The 16,850-nt window shown below is 35.6% G+C and overlaps 1 protein-coding gene across 13 annotated transcripts in view; it reads left to right on the forward strand.

Annotated features, from left to right (window-relative positions):
* The first annotated feature begins 7,080 nt into the window (after positions 1-7,080).
* TFPI (tissue factor pathway inhibitor) overlaps positions 7,081-16,850 on the forward strand; it is a 66,772-nt gene continuing 57,002 nt past the window's right edge. For 7 of the 13 annotated variants that reach the window (XR_002784568.2, XR_010322271.1, XR_776150.3 and 4 more), the window contains exon 1: positions 7,085-7,371. The gene's annotated coding sequence lies outside the window, so the exon portion shown is untranslated. Of the gene's footprint in view, positions 7,372-16,850 lie in introns of all 13 variants that reach the window. The other 6 variants (XM_010602776.3, XM_023542791.2, XM_023542790.2 and 3 more) reach the window with 3 other exon arrangements.

Below are 16,850 nucleotides of genomic sequence, written 5' to 3' on the forward strand. Positions count from 1 at the left end.
ATAGACTTTTCATGCAATTTGTCAGTGTCTGTCCTGGAGGCAAAGTCAAGTCTGTCCTTAGAAATAATTTTTGCCTGTGGGACTATTAAATTATTCAATATTGTGATCATAAAGTTACTGAGTCCTATTTGGTTTAAGGGCTAGAGGGCTTGCTGCTATATCAATTAGAAGGAAACATTGATCCAACTTCTCTGGTTTATACCTTGCTATATTGACAGAGATGGACTTCATACATTATATATACATTAATAACAAACCCACTGCTGTCCAGTCCATTCCTTCTCCTATTGACCCTGCAGGAGACAGTAGAACTGCCCGTAGGGTTTCCGAGGCTGTAAATCTTCAGAGAAGCAGATTGCAACATCTTTCTCCCACAGAGCTGCTGGTGGGTTCGAAATGTTGACCTTTCAGTTAGCAGCAAGCACTTAACCACTGTGCCACCAGAGTTCCTACATATACATTAATACAATGCCATTAACAAGGCTGAAAATAAAAACTATGAAAATTAGAGTTGAAATAACATTGAAATCGATAAAACTATTTTATATAAACTATTACAGACGGGATAAGCAAATTGTAAGAAATAAATGGAGTATATGTAATTTAAATTAGAAGATGATTAATAAAAATTGTGTCACAGGAAAATAATTCAAATAAAAAGAGCTAAAAGTTAAAAACCCAAAACCAGTGCAAAAGATAGAAAATACATAGAAACAAAACAAAGTCCATGAGATTAAGCAATAAAACCCTAAAGTATTTAAAAGTATGAACTCCAAGGCTTAACGTTCCAATGCAGAAGCAAACAGTGTCCTGAGCAGCAGGAACCATAAAAATCGAGATTACTCCTTTCTACAACAACAGCATTGTCCTCTGAGTCTTGGCTTTCTTTGAAAGGTGTCTCTAGGCAGACACACTGAAGAAATACATACTGAAACTCAATGGAGCGCAGCAGTAGCTAATCTCCTTCAGGTTAGGCCTGTGGAATTATTTTCAGAATTGTTGATTCTCCTTTCCATGGCCTTTTCTCTTTGTGTTCATTCACCCAAGGTTTCCATATGTCCATACTGATCTCACCCCTTTTGTAAGGAAAAGATCATCTTTAAGTCACAAACACCTTAGTCTGATAAAGTGTGGTGAGTCATCATGGCTTAATGATTAAGCACAAGAATTCCGAAGTTAGATTTAGTACTTATAACTTATTTAAACTCTTGCGTGCTACATAGGGTTGTTATAGAAATCAAATTTAGTTAACCTATTTAGGTTACTTATAATAGTTCATGGCACATAATGGCTTTAAGATTTTTTGCTAAATAAAACATTACTTCTCCTAATAAAACTTGAACTTAAAGAAACTGTATGGTGTGTAGACCAATGCATTCTTCTTTATTAGACACATTTCATATATCTTAGACCTGGGACAAGAGATTGGGTAAAATTTACTGCACTTTTATCAGAGCTTATCAAATTGAATCTCATAGGAGTTTACTTTTTTTTGCTCCTAGGAATGGATGGAAAAAGTAAGCTGGGCAAGACGACTGTCTTGATTTTTATATTCCACACAGAATTGGGGAGGGAAAGAAAGAGACAAGAGGTCTTACCTGCTAAACCCCAAACCCAGTGCTGTCGCGTCGATTCCGACTCATAGTGACCCTATAGGACTGAGTAGAACTGCCCATTAGAGTTTCCAAGGAGCACCTGGCAAATTTGAACTGCCAACCCTTTGGTTAGCAGCGGTAGCACTTAACCACTATGCCACCAGGGTTTCCTCTTATCAGCTAGATGTCCCAAACCCCCATCAATTCTTCACAGAACTCTCCCAGTATGAAATTGTGACACCACTAAAGTCTTGTAACTTTGAATATAAATCTTGGAAAAAATAATTTGTGGCAAAAGAGAAAGCACACAGAAGAAATTCAGTCACCTCCACCCCCCTCCAACCCCCACCTTTTGATAAAATTCATCTTTTCTGTGAAGGATTGATGGTGGTTTAGGACATCTAACCTCTTATCTGCCTCTTATCTGCTAGATGTCCCAGACCTCCATCAATTCTTCACAGAAAAGGTGAATTTTATCACAAAGTGGGTGGCGGGGGGGAGGTACTGAATTTCTTCTGTGTGCTTTCTCTTTTGCCACAAATCATTTTTTCCAAGATTTATATTTAAAGTTGCAAGACTGTAGTGGTGTCACAATTTCATACTGGGAGAGTTACCATAGCTTTCAATTTATTTAGTCACACAGTTCACATTAAATAGAGTTGATGTTTTTGTTTGTGGTATTTTTAAGGTAACCCCATCACAAATAAAGGTTGTTTCACTCAAGAGAAAAAGAAAATGGAAGCAAGAAAGCTCCTCTGGGAGTGAAATACTGAAGGCATTTATTGCCATACTTGTCTGGCATGGGCTGCCCGAGAGCACTGTATGTTGAAATTCACAAAACTTGCCAACAAGGTCACCCTTTTTGCAGTAAAAGCAATTGACAAAAAAATCAGTGGAAAGTAAACAGATTTAGAGTACTCTTTTATTCCTGTTTTAGAAGTTCATATATTTTTTGTCAGATTTGCACAAAAGGAGTTAGACAAACTAAATCACATTAGGAAAAATCTCATTAATAAAGGGGGGGTTTCTTAGAAATATCATGATGCTATTTAATAAACCTGTTGTCACTGAGTCAATTCCAACTCATAGGACCATATAGGACAGAATAGAGTCTAGAAAGCCAGAAACAAAAGAGCTAGAATTCAATTTATTTAATTTTTCCTTTGTGTCATTTTTTTTTAATTGTGCTTTAAGTGAAAGTTTACTAATCAAGTTAGTCTCTTACTCAAAAACTTATATACACCTTGCTACATACTCCCAATTACTCTCCCAGCCCGCTCTCTCTCTTCACTCTCTCTTTTCATGTCCATTTTGCCAGTTTTTAACCCCCTCTACCCTCTCATCTCCCTTTCAGGCAGGATGCCAACATAGTCTCAAGTGTCCACCTGATCCAGGAAGCTTACTCCTCACCAGCATCCCTCTCCAACCCAATGTCCAGTACAACCCCTGTCTGAAGAGTTGGCTTTGGGAATGGTTCCTGTCCTGGGCCATGACCACCAGGGTCCTTCTAGTCTCAGTCTGACCATTAAGTCTGGTCTTTTTACGAGAATTTGGGGTCTACATCCCACTGCTCTCCTGCTCCCTCAGGGGTTCTTTGTTGTGTTCCCTGTCAGGGCAGTCATCCATTATAGCCAGACACCATCTAGTTCTTCTGGTCTCAGGCTGATGTATTCTCTGGTATATGTGGCAGTTTCTGTCTCTAGGGCTCGTAATTACCATGTGTCCTTGGTGTTCTTCATTCTCCTTTGATCCAGGTGATTTGAGACCAATTGATGCATCTTAGATGGCTGCTTGCTAGCGTTTAAGACTCCAGATGCCACTGAGAGATTATATTTTTGAAATGTCAGTAATTAGCAATAACACGTTATGAAATGCAATGCCCAGATAGAGATCATATATAGAGATTAGTATTCTTTATTTTCTTAGGTTAATATGTGTTACCTGTTAAAGAAAAACCACTTTCCCAAGATCTCCAAATTTAAAAAATCCAAAGTATGACAGATTTCCTTCTCTGGAGAATTTTCTTAGTCCTCGAACCATGACTGGGTCTTTGCGGTGCCACAAGTAACAACTATGTCTCAGTAGACATTATCATTTTATAATTAGCAAGGGATATCTTATTAGTAGGAAACACTAGATAAAACAACAGTAACATAATGATTTTGGTAATCAACTTTGCATGTGTGTATTTATTTTATATCCATGTGAAAATTTACCCTAATTTGAGAAGAAATTGCTTTTTCTACAGATGGAATCAGCTTGCCTGCCACCATAACATTTCTGAACATCCTGTTGTTATTACCACACTGCTTAACTAAGAATTTCTGAAACATATTTCAAACTGCTGTTTAATTTTATTCGTAGTTATTTATAAGTGAATTTTCAGAAAGCATTCCGCTGAAGTTACTTCATGTCCAGGAATGAAGTATACAGGAAAAGGAAAGAAGATAGGGCACCTATGAGATGCAGGGGATGGGGACCAGTGGTCCAATTCAGTCCCGTTGGCCAGGGTTACTTAATCAATAATATGGATCCCGTCAGGATACCGTATCTTTGAGGGATGAAGAAGAGAATAGGGAATGTAGTATTCATTTCTGCCTAAATTATGCTGCAATAGCAAATAATCTCAAAATCTGCAGAGCTTTTATCAACAAAGGGTTTCTTTCCAATCCTATTGTGGATTATCTGTGTTAGTGCCTGTCTTAGTTATCTGGTGCTGCTATAACAGAAATACCGCAAGTAGGTAGATTTAACAAACAGAAATTTATTTTCTCAACATTTGGGGGCTAGATGTCTGAATGCAGGGCACCAGGTCTAAGGAAAGCCTTTCTCTGTCTGTTGGCTCTGGTGGAAGGTCCTTGTCTCTTTTCAGCTTCTGTTTCTTGATTCCTTGGAGATCTCACGTGGCATGGCATCTATTTTCTCCCATCTGTGTTTTCTTGCTTGCTTGCTTAATCTGCTTTTATATCTCAAGAAAGATTAACTTAAAACACACTGTATGCTAATACTGCCTCATTAACACAACAAAGAAAACCCTATTCCCAAATGGGATTATAACCACAGGCATAGTAGGATTTGCAACATATATTTTGGGGGGCACAATTCAATCCATAACAGTACTCCACTTCTACTTTTTGTGGTCCAGTTTGAAAAAGTAGCCCTTATCTTGTTATGATAGTCTTCTTCCTGAAAACCCAAAAAGCCAGTGCCGTCGAGTCGATTCCAACTCATAGTGACCCTATAGGACAGAGTAGAACTGCCCCCATAAAGGAGAAAAAAAATAAGAGTAGAACTATAAAACTGCTCATAAAGCTTATAAAAATTCTATTCAGCTGTGGCTTATTTATTTTCCCTCTGCTGGTAGTATTTTATTCTATTTGCCAAAGGTAACAATATGGTAAAACCTGACTTCAGGATGGAGAGAAATATCCTCTTCTCAGTGGTTACCAAGGAGGTACCCAGAAGGTAGGGTACCAAATATATTTAAACAAATAATATAATCTACCACAGAGAGGAGTAGGAAAAGAAGCTAAATTTGCCCCTGCTCCCTTACACATATCTAATCATTCCTGCTTCCTGATGAGATGGATCTTTTTTAAAAAATATCTCCATTTAGAAGTTAAGAAAATTGAGGTACTAAATGGTTTTAAAAAACAAATCGTTTAAAGAAAAATAAATCATGCAGATACTCTGATTTCAAAGTCATGCTTCATATATACTCTAGACATCTCAACTATTATTAAAATGTTCATGATCTTAAATGTTGCTACGAAATAGGCAACAGGATTATAGCAAGTAGTATTTTAAAACTTTTCCTCACCTTTTAACTCAAGCAAATAAAACCAGGAAGAAAAAACAAAGGCTTCATATCAGTTGTTGAGTTGATGTTTCAACCCATAGGAGGGAAAATACGCTTGAAACCCATGGTTTTAAAATGCAAAGACAATGGTCTAAAGCGAGAACATATTTTTAGTTCCAAAATATTGGCAAAATGCTAACTGACAAGACTAAACTAGAAGTGATAACTCTCGGTACAGTGAGAACAGTAGGCAGCAAGTGAACCAGATGCCTTTCCCCAAACACCAGGAAGATATCTAAGCTCCTTCAAGTTTTTAGATGTCTTGTTATTGTTGTTGTTGTTGTTGCATCCCATCAAGTCCATTCCAACTCAGTAGGCCTATCAGACAGAACAGAATTGCCCATAGGGTTTCCTAGGCTGTAGTCTTTACAGGAGCAGATCATCAGGTCTTTTCTACCATGGAGTAGCTCATGTGTTCAAACCATCAACCTTTTGATTAGTAGCTGCTCTTGGGAGAAGGAATTGACTGGGTGAGAACTTTCTTTTTAAGGTAGTTGTGAGATTCAAATGAGATAATTTATGTGCCAGGCACCTAATAATTACCTAATGAATACTTAGAACACACAAGAGGATAAGTTAACCCTTATAGAGAGATCAAAAGAAAGAAAAAAGAATCTGAGATGGAGAAATAAACTGATAGATTTTCTGATAAAATGGCTTCAGACTTCACTGGCAAGTAGATCCTTTCATGTTATTAAATCTCTAGTGACCTTAGTCTAATATGACCATATGCATTATGGAAATATGGAGGCCTAACCTCATTTATAGGGACCAAGAACAAGGCAAGGACGAATGATAGCTTTAAAGATAATAATAACAACAGCAATGAGGATGATGGTTAACATATATTGAGGGCTTGCCACGTGTTGAGGCTGTCATAAGAGATTTATGAGTATTCATCCCTTTAGTACTTATATCAAATCCTGGAATATTTATTATCCCCATTTTAAAACAACAACTTTAGGGAAAAAGAAACTGAAAACAACAACTTTAGGGAAAAAGAAACTGAGGCACAGTGAATTCAAATAACTTGGCCAGAGTTGTAAAGCCAGCAAGTAGCTGAGGCAGGGTTCAAAGCCCAAACCCAAAAATCAAATCCATTGCTGTGGAGTCGATTCTGACTCATAGTGACCCTATAGGACAGAGTAGAACTGTCTCATAGGGTTATCCAAGGGGCACCTGGTGGATTCAAACTGCCAACCTTTTGGTTAAAAGCTGTACTACCAGGTTTTCCCAGCATTCCGGAATTAAGAATACAAGATACTACCTCTAATAAGAATGACCTTCAGTAGTATTCAGTGATTTTTCCATAAATACGCAGATACTGTGGATAAAATAATTTGCAGGAAAAAAAATGTTCATTTTATTAATAACACTGTAATGATAAATATGTAATGTTTGAAGAAAAAAACTCTGAAAAAAAAGTGTTGCTGTTTTTGTTATTTTTGTTTTAACTGATTACCAAAAGAATCCTGGAAAGTAAAAAAATAATTATTCTCAAATAACAATGTCTGAAATCTTAGTGTAAGCTTTTTCTTTCGTCTATTTACTCCATAATAGAAAACCCTTAAAAGAGTTTGGCAAAATTAGCCTAAATACAGTCAGAACTGGAGTGACCTAAACAGGAAGCAGCGCTTTTCCCAACTGCCGGTGATCTCTGAAACAGACTCTGAGGCTCCCTCTTTGCTCCAATAGACAGGAGCTACTTAGCTGTATAATCGCCAGATTCTCAACTGGCCTTTTCACTGCTAGCAGGATCAGATTGCATTTCTCCCATTATTCTCCACTCCCAGGCTTCTTGATCAGTTTAAGAAGCAGAAAAGATAAATTCTTCAATGCCTGGAAGGGAAAACAAAATAACCTCAACTCCGTTTTGAAAAAAATTCTTTCCAAGAACTTTCTTCAGAAATTTTACTCGTGAGTACTTGGCAATATACTTTCTAGTGCATAAGAAATAACCTTTATTGCTTTTTCTGGGGGGTGGGAGCGGGGGGTGGGGGGGCAGAAGCAGGATGCTAAGAGACCATCAAGGGAGATCCACTATCCCTCTAAAATAAAAATCAGTAGTGTCCTGTAAACAAAGCGAACTTACATTGTAATTCAAAATTAAGATCTCAGCATTTTGCATTTAATTCTTAAACAAAGAATCAGATTTGTGATTATGCTTATAAGACCATGAACATTTTTTAAAGAAAATGGTGAAATACAGCCTTTTTAAATTTTAAGCTTGCAGTAGCAATTACTCACTGATTGTGTCTGTTGATTGGAATTTTTTTTGAAGGTTTAGCTTACCTTTTATTTAGTAGAATATAAAGAAATATAATAAACCATATAGGAGCAGCATGTTTAAAGAATTTTTTATTGCCATTAGTCAGTGATATTTAAAATTAAATATAAGCATTAGAATTCTTGTAATCTAAACTAAATATTTTAGGCCAGTATTATCTAACCTGTCTAGAGAAATATTTTATAAGTTTCCAAAGACCAAAGCTCATATTCAGGGATGCTTAAGTAAAAATTAAAATGGTCAAACTTCTGTGTAGTACAATTCTGGAAATTTAAGCCATAGATTTCATACCTACGTGATACGCTGTCTGTCCTGGTTGCTCAGGACACAGTACTGAATGTTGTTTCCGGTAGCAAAGGAAAGCACATGGTGTAATAGTGCCCAACAGTAGAACTATAATGGGACAAACATTTAATTATGACAGAAGTTCATTTATGTAAAGGAATTAGAAAAAAAGTAAGGGCCAAGAGCCAGTGCCATCTGGAAAAAAAGAAAAGATAAGCAATAGCTATACTGTGACTCAGTGCTCTGGAAATTAGTCACAAAATGACTTTGTATAATATGTGATAACAAACAAAAAGGGCAAACCCCAAGCAGGAAACTACAGCCCAGAGAGTCATACTTATGTGTGTAACATACTGTTTATGTAAGAGGGAAAAGCCTGGGAAAATTTTGAGAAATTGTGAAGCTAACAGAATCCTTATGTGGGACATTTTAAGGATTCTTTTAAATTTGTCATTCTATTGCATGATTATCTCAAGGCATGTTACCCATACCTCATCTAACCCTTAAACTAAAGAGTGAATAGTCTCTTTGAAAACTTACTGGCATAAGAAAGTTTAATTCAGGACCGATTGTTGTTGTCGCTGTTGTTGTTAGGTGCCATGGAGTCAGTTCTGACTCACAGTGACCTTATGTACAACGGAACCAAACAGTGCCTGGTCCTGTGCCAGCCTCACAATTGTTGCTATGTTTAAGCCCCTTGTTGCAGCCACTGTGTCAATCCATCTCGTTGAGGGAACTTCTCTTTTGCTAACCCTCTACTTTACCAAGCATGATGTCCTTCTCCAGGGACTAGTCCCTTCTGATAACATGTCCAAAGTATGTGAGATGAAGTCTCACCGCCCTCACTTCTAAGGAGCATTCTGGCTGTACTTCTTCCAAGACAGATTTGTTGGTTCTTCTGGCAGTCCAAGGTATATTTGATATTCTTCACCAATACCATAATTCAAAGGCATCAATTCTTCTTTGGTCTTCCTTTTGCATTGTCCAGCTTTCACATGCATATAAGGTGACTGAAAATACAGTTTAATAAAATTATAGACATATTTATAGGGATCAACAGAGATTGAAAAATATTAATGTAAATACAGACCACAATATAGACATAAAGGTATAATTTTAAATATCTATGTTTAGCAAATGGAACGGTTATATTGAGGAACCAGATTAGTCTTCTTCAGGCTACCATAGAATCTTGTTGGGAACTTTAATGACATAAAACACTACTATCTGATTTCTCTATCAGGTATGATGAATTGGACAAGTTTGTTTTGTTTTTTAAGGTATCAATCTGATTATCAGTAAATCATGTGTTTTACCACCAATGCTTAGATGAAAACCTCTTTTGAAACTTGGATCCTGGTCAAATGGTTTATGTCATCAATTGGTGTTCGCTCAACTGATTGTCAGTAACTACGCCTCATGTGCCTGTTGGGTATACATCTAATTCGACAAGAATTTTCTATTGTAAAGTAATAAGTTGTAAATTATTTTAAATACATGAAATGGAAAATCGATTTTTATACTAAACTACACTTTTCACAACTTTAATTTACTCCTTTCTCAAGAATTAAATTTCTAACCTTAGCTGTCTACATTATTCAAATTCAGGAGATAAGTGGGCAGGATGGGGCAAACTACTAGTGGAAAAAAGCCATGCTCCAAAGTCTTCATTTATTCCCAGAATGTCTAGCACAAAACTAACCAAATAACAAATGTCTTTTAGATTATTTAAGGCTGATCGATTTACTGAATTTAGTGTCACAAATTTTTAACATAGATCTCAACAGACATGTCTACAAAAAAGAAGAAAAAATACAAAGTAAATACCCTTACCAAAGAAAAAGGCAAAGACAATATCAAAAATAAAAGGAAATACTTAGCAATTTTAAAAATCCTATTTCGGTATGTATTTCGTATATTAAATAAGATGACTAAAATGGGTTAATTATATCACCAGTTCATTTTACTATGTGGACATGACCAGTGAATTTTATTACAATCCAACTCATCTATTCTCAATAAAGGTGGTCTTCAGGACCCTTGTTGTTGTTGTTGCTTTGTTTAGCATCTAAAGCATATGACTTATTTGGGGTATTTAACTTGGGGGTTTGCCTTTTTATTAAAAAAAGAAATTTTTAAATGCATCTGCATCATGAGACTTTTTATAAACATATAGTAATGCTGTAATTCTTTCCTATTGTTACCATCTTCATTAAGAGAAATCTGTAGACATGAAGTGACTTAAAATTCTTATTTCTGGAATCTCAATATTATGATAAAAAAGTGCAAATTTATTCTAAAGACCTCGTTTTATGCTAGGGCATCTTTCTTGATTCTCTGAGATTCTCGAAGACTGTTTTCTTGGTGCAATATATCATATCCAGGGGCCCAGGCTTCCAATTAACTTTTCTGGATATCTTCACTTCTCTAAGTGGCAGGTACCATGTAGAACTAGAACCTAAGATTCAACCAGCAAAGGGCTGAGGACTACCTGGTCAACTCCACCTTTCTTCTTTTTCAAAACCAACAACAACAAAAATACCGGGCCTGTATCAAATCTGCCGTTTCACCTCTCTTTGGGCCTCCCTTTGGGATTCTATGTTCTCTCTTGGTTGGGATAAGCACATTTTAAAATTGTTGTTTAAATAAAGGAATAAAAGGTCACTAACGTCCATAACAGAAGCCTCAATGCTGCAATACTTCTATCCCAATGGTGAACCACAAATCTTTAGGGAGACTTGGAATCTTTGCAAGGAATTCTCCAATCAAAAAAATATATTTGTTGATTAGGGCAATTTCAACATCAGGGGTGTGAAAGTATCCATCAATATGACACTGATAAATGTAAATAATATTTTTTATTACTATGTGTAGTGTGCTGACACTCTTAATCAGTACCACACCCTCAGTGCATCCCCACCACCAACCTCATTGTGTACCACCACCTATCCTTTCAGTTTCACTGATCTTTCTCTACTGTTTTTCTATTTTCTGTTTCATTCATTTCCATCTGATTTTTGTTGCTTTCATTCCTCTGCTTCCTTTGTGTTTCACTTTCTCTCCCTCTTCTAGTTTCTTAAAACATGAGGTCACTGATTTGAAACCTTTTATTTTTCTGTAATATAAACATTTAATGTTATAAACTTACTTCAGCTTTGTCTTTCTTTAGGTTATCTATATTTTCATTTCCGTTCATTTCAAAATATTTTCTAATTTTGTTTGTCATTTCAACATTGACTCATGGGTTATTTGTTGTTGTTGTTGTTGCTGTTAGCTGCCTTTCAGTCAATTCCAACTCATGCTAACCCTATGTTTGCAGAGTAGAACTGCTCCATAAGGTTTTCAAGGCTGTGACATTTTGGGAGCAGATCACTAGGTCTGTCTTTCAAGGCACTTCTGGGTGGGTTTGAACTCCCAACCTTTTGGCTAGTAGTTGAGTGCTTAACCATATGCACCACCCAGGATACAAATGGGCTATTTTAAAATGTGTTATTTAGCTTTCAAATATTTTGAGGGTTGTCCAAATATCTTTGTTACTTATATCCAATTTAATTTGATTGGGGTCAGATAACGTATTTTACATGGCTTCAGAAGGTTCTGATGCAGTAAGACTTGTTTTATGGTGCTGAATACAGTGTAACTTGGCAAATGTTCTAGATATACTTGAAAAGTATGTGTATCATGATACTATATAATGGAATGTTTTAAAATTGTCAGTTAGATCAAGTTGGTACATGGTGTTAATCAAGTTTTTTAAATCATTACTAAATACTTTCATCTACCTATTTTTTATTGAATATTGGGAGATGGTTGTTGAAATCTCTAATTCTAAATTTGACTATTTCCCTTTCCAGCTCTGACAGTTTTTGCTTCATGTATTTGTAATCTCTATTATTAAGTATATAAATATTTGATTGTTTTGTCCTATTGAGAATTTTACCCTTTATCACTATGAAATGACCCTTTTTATCACTGATAATATTATTTGCTCTAAAATACATTTTAATATTAATATAGCCATCCCCAGTGGCCCTGGTGGCACAGTGGGTAAAAGCTCAACTGTTAACCAAAAGGTCAGCAATTTGAATCCACCAGGCACTCCTTGGAAACCCTATGGAACAGTTGTACTCTGTCCTGTAGGGTCACTATGAATAGAAATTGACTCAATGGCAATGGGTTTATAGCCATCCCAGGTTTCTTTAAATTAATATAAGTATGATATAACATTTTCCATCTTTGTACATTTAGCTTATTTGTATAAAAAAAAATACTCTTATATAAATTGGGTTTCTTTAGGCAACATGTGGGTTGAGTATTGTTTTTTGATCTAGTCGGCCAATATTTGCCTTCTAATTGGGGTGTTTAGAATATTTACATTTGGTGTAATAATTAATATGTTTGGGTTTGAATTAATCATCTTCCTACTGGTACTCTTTTTTTTAACTTATTTATGCCCTTTATTATTATTTATAAATTATTATTTAGATTATTTTATCTTGTTTGTTGGCTTATTAGTTATAATTCTTTGCTTAGTTATTTTAGCAGTTGCTTTTGCATTTATAGTATATATCTCTAATTTACCTGCATCTACCTTCAAGTGATATTAAATCACTTCTCTCATAGTATAAGAAACTTAAAACAGTATACTTCCATTTTTCTCTTCCTAGCCTTTGTGCTATTGTTGTCATACATTTTGTTTCCACATACATTATAAATCATATATTCTAATGTTATTATTTTTGTTTAGACAGACAATTATCTTTTTAAGTAAACTTATAACTCGAGAATACTTTTAAATTTACAGAACAGTTTCCAGGATAGTACAGAGAGTTTTCACATACCAGGTCCTCCTGTTATTAATATCTTTCATTAGCATGGCATATTTGTCACAGTTGATGAACTGCTTATCTTTTAAAGAGATTTAAGTTCTAAATCTAGCATCCTCATTCCTTTGTATAGATCTACTAACTCTTTTCTGTGTTATTTCTGGGTCCATTTTAATTGTTTGATTTCTCCCTGATTTTGGGTAATATATCACTATGAGTCAGAATTGACTCGATGGCAACAGGTTTTTTGTTTTTTGTTTTTTGTTTTTGTTTCTTTTTTTTGCATCCCTAGTTATTTTAGTTTGGATGTCTGATCTTGTGACTTTTACTTTGTTGGTTGCTGGATATATTATATTCCTATAAATATTCTTGAGCTCTATTCAATACAGTTAAATTACATGGAAATAGTTTTATATTTTGGTATCTTGCTATTAAGCTTTGTTAGGTAGGACCAGAGCAATGTTTAATCTATGATTAATTTTTCTCCCACTACTAAGGCAAACAACCTTCTGGATACTCTTATTTTTGATGCCCTGGGAATTGATGTTTTTGTCACTTGGAAGTAGAAATCATTCCCAGGCCTATTTGTGCTCTGGAACTCGTCCTCCCTAATCCTTTTAGGTGGTTCTTTAAAGAGACTTGGGTAGTTTCTTCATATGCATGCACTGATCAATACTCAGCTGAACCTTGAGGACCATCTGAAGATCCATGGATCTTTCTTTCTCTCTCTATAGTTCTCTACTGCCTGGCATTCTGCCTGCAAACATGCCACCTTGGCCTCTGCAAACTCCCTGCTTTGTCTATCAGCTCAGGGAGACAACTGGGTACCTCCTGGTTTCCCCTCCCGACACTTCAGCATGGAAATTCTCTAAGGGCAGTTTGCTGGAGCAAATGAAGGGCTCAGCTCTTCTGTTTCCCATCTCTGTGGAATCACTGCCCTTCGCTGCCTGAAATGTAATTAGTTAAAAACCAGTTTCATATATTGTATCTGTTTTTTCAAGTGGGAGGGTAAATCCAGTCCGTGTTAGTCCCTCATGGTTGGAAGTGGAAGGGCTACTCTTTAAGCTATATTTTAATAATCGATGCAAATAAATAGAAAGACAAATTTTAAGGGCACCTAGACTATATAGCTCATTAGTTTGCCTGGATAAGATTAAACACACAGTGATCGCCTGTTAATTCAGAAACTATGCTAGGTGAGTTCATGCATTTATATACATTTTCTTATTTATACAAGGCAGAATTTAAATTTCAGCATTTTCACAAAATAGTTATTTCTTCTCAAATAATTTGTTTCATTATGTTTTTCTGATAGCAGTAGCTGTTTGGGCAGCTAATGCCTCGTTCACTTCTATTTTCAATGACAAATGAGCTCTACATGCTCAAAAACAATCAAGTTATCACTTGTTCAGCAGGCACTTCCAAAATACAAGTGCTCAGTGTTATGTACAGGAGCCTCTAGAATTTTCTAAAGAATTAAAGAGTAATCTTTATGAGCATTTTCTATCACAATATCTCATATTTATCTTTTCTTCCCTGGTTGCTGATTACTTACTTCCACATGTAGCAAGCTGGGAAAAGTTAACATGTAGCACGAAATACAACTTTCTCTTTTAATAAAAGGAAGCACAGTGCCAGGTGCATCCTGCTCAATTATTTATACCACCTTAGGTAAATGACAAATTTACAGGCATAGTTTATATTTTAATATTGGAATTTGGCTTCATATCTATGTAGGGATACGAACATTATTCAAGTTCTTATGTATCCAACTGGAATTCTGTGGTCTTAATATCATTCAGCAAAACTATTCAGTCTATGAGAAAAGGAAATAGGTACACAATAAAGAAATCACTGTGACATTCATATTCAAGTGCTAATGCAGGTTTTTAAAAAAATTATGATAGATAATTTATCTTAGAAACTTCCAGGCCTTCCTTTCAATACCAATAATTTTATTCTGGTTTAAAATCACTTCTGTGTTTTTCTCTGAGGTAGTTGCAGAAGAATATATTAGCTCGGAAAGATGTTTCATCAGGAGAAACATAGACTAGCTTCAGTTCACATGGCAAAAGAGCTCTTTTTTTCTATGTGTGGCCAGCTCTGCCTGAAACTCTTAAAGCCTTTCTAATTTGCAATCATTAATATTACTCTGAAAAATTCCGGAGGTACCTATGTTTGCCATGTAACATGTATTGTGTCAACACTGTTCTTCCCATCACTAAATTCCATGTTATCAATTCCTAACTCAGAGGACATAAAGATACAAGTGATCTTCCATCCTCCCTTATAGGTGCTGAAGGCCTGACCTACAAGAACATGGGTGTGTGGGAGTCCATGGATGTCTTCGAGAATATGTGTGAAAAATGTCTGTGCTTGTGGGTATTTGCACTCTGGGAAAGGGTCCATAGCTTTCATCAGATCCCCCAAGAGCCTGCACATGACCATGAAAGATGTATATCTAAAAAAAAAAAAAAAAAATAGAATATCTAAAAAAAAAAAAAAGATATGATTAAATATTTAGGGGTTAGAATATAGAGTAAGGAACAAAAAGTGTCCAGCAATAATATGTCCTAAAGAAGGTGACATAAATATTTCAAAATCAAATAAGCTTAACATTGAGTGAGGGGGTGAGGCAGAGGTATTTTAGGGATAAGAACTCTTTAGGAAAAGAAGAGGCTTTATCTTTTGAAGAAACCAGGGAAAATATTAAATCATTTTACTCTCTCTTTCAGTTTTATCACAACATTTGAATAAGCAATTCAATTTTTAATATCTTCAAAGCTCAGTACACACTATAATTATGATATATTAGATCCTTTGCAATATCCAAAAATTGTATAATGTACTATATTTTCATCATTTATAAATTAACGTAATTATTAGAACTTGAAGTAGCTTACAAAGAAAGCAAATCTCTGGACTCCATTTTCAAAAAAATTATAATCAAGGGAATTATAGGACACTTAACCAGAAAGCATTGTCTGATTCCTGATTATACGATTATGTGTGAAGTAGAAGTGGGATACAAGAAAAAAGAGAGGCATTTTAGACTAACTTAATGCTCCCAGTGTTTACGTGTGTTTCATTGACTATGCAAAGACATTTGACTGTGTGGATCATAACAAATTACGGATAACATTGCAAAAAATGGGAATTCCAGAACACTTAATTGTTCTCATGAGGAAACTTTACACAGATCAAGAGGCAGTTGTCTGGACAAAACAAGGGAATACTGAGTGGTTTAAAGTCAGGAAAGGTGTGTGTCAGGGTTATATCCTTTCACCATACCTATTCAATCTGTATACTGAGCAAATAATCCGAGAAGCTGGACTATATATGAAGAAGAACAGGGCATCAGGATTGGAGGAAGGCTCATCAACAACCTGCGTTATGCAGATGACACAACCTTGCTTGCTGAAAGTGAAGAGGACTTGAAGCACTTACTAATGAAGATCAGAGACCATAGCCTTCATTACGGATTACACCTCAACATCATAAAGAAAACAAAAATCCTCACAACTGGACCCATAAGCAACATCATAATAAATGGAGAAAAAGATTGAAGTTGTCAAGGATTTCATTTTACTTGGATCCACAATCAACTGCCATAGAAGCAGCAGTCAAGACATGGAAGCAGCAGTCAAGAAGTCAAAAGATGCATTGCATTGGGTAAATCTGCTGCGAAGGACCTCTTTAACTGTTGAAAAGCAAAGATGTCACCTCGAAGACTAAGGTGCGCCTGACCCAAGCCATGGTATTTTCAGTCACATCATATGCATGTGAAAGCTGGACAGTGAATAACGAAGACTGAAGGAAAATTGACGCCTTCAGTGAAAGGAGTAAAAAAATCAGTCATTATTCCTTATCATGTTTTTTATACTTAGGGATAAAATCTTTAGTTAATATTAGGAGCCATAACATTTTTTTAGTCAGGAAGAAAGTTATCTGATTTATCATATTATCTGAAACCAAAAAAATAAAAATCCAACCTCAGC

Source organism: Loxodonta africana, chromosome 6 (genome assembly GCF_030014295.1).
Source record: "Loxodonta africana isolate mLoxAfr1 chromosome 6, mLoxAfr1.hap2, whole genome shotgun sequence".
NCBI classification, from domain to species: Eukaryota; Metazoa; Chordata; class Mammalia; order Proboscidea; family Elephantidae; genus Loxodonta; species Loxodonta africana.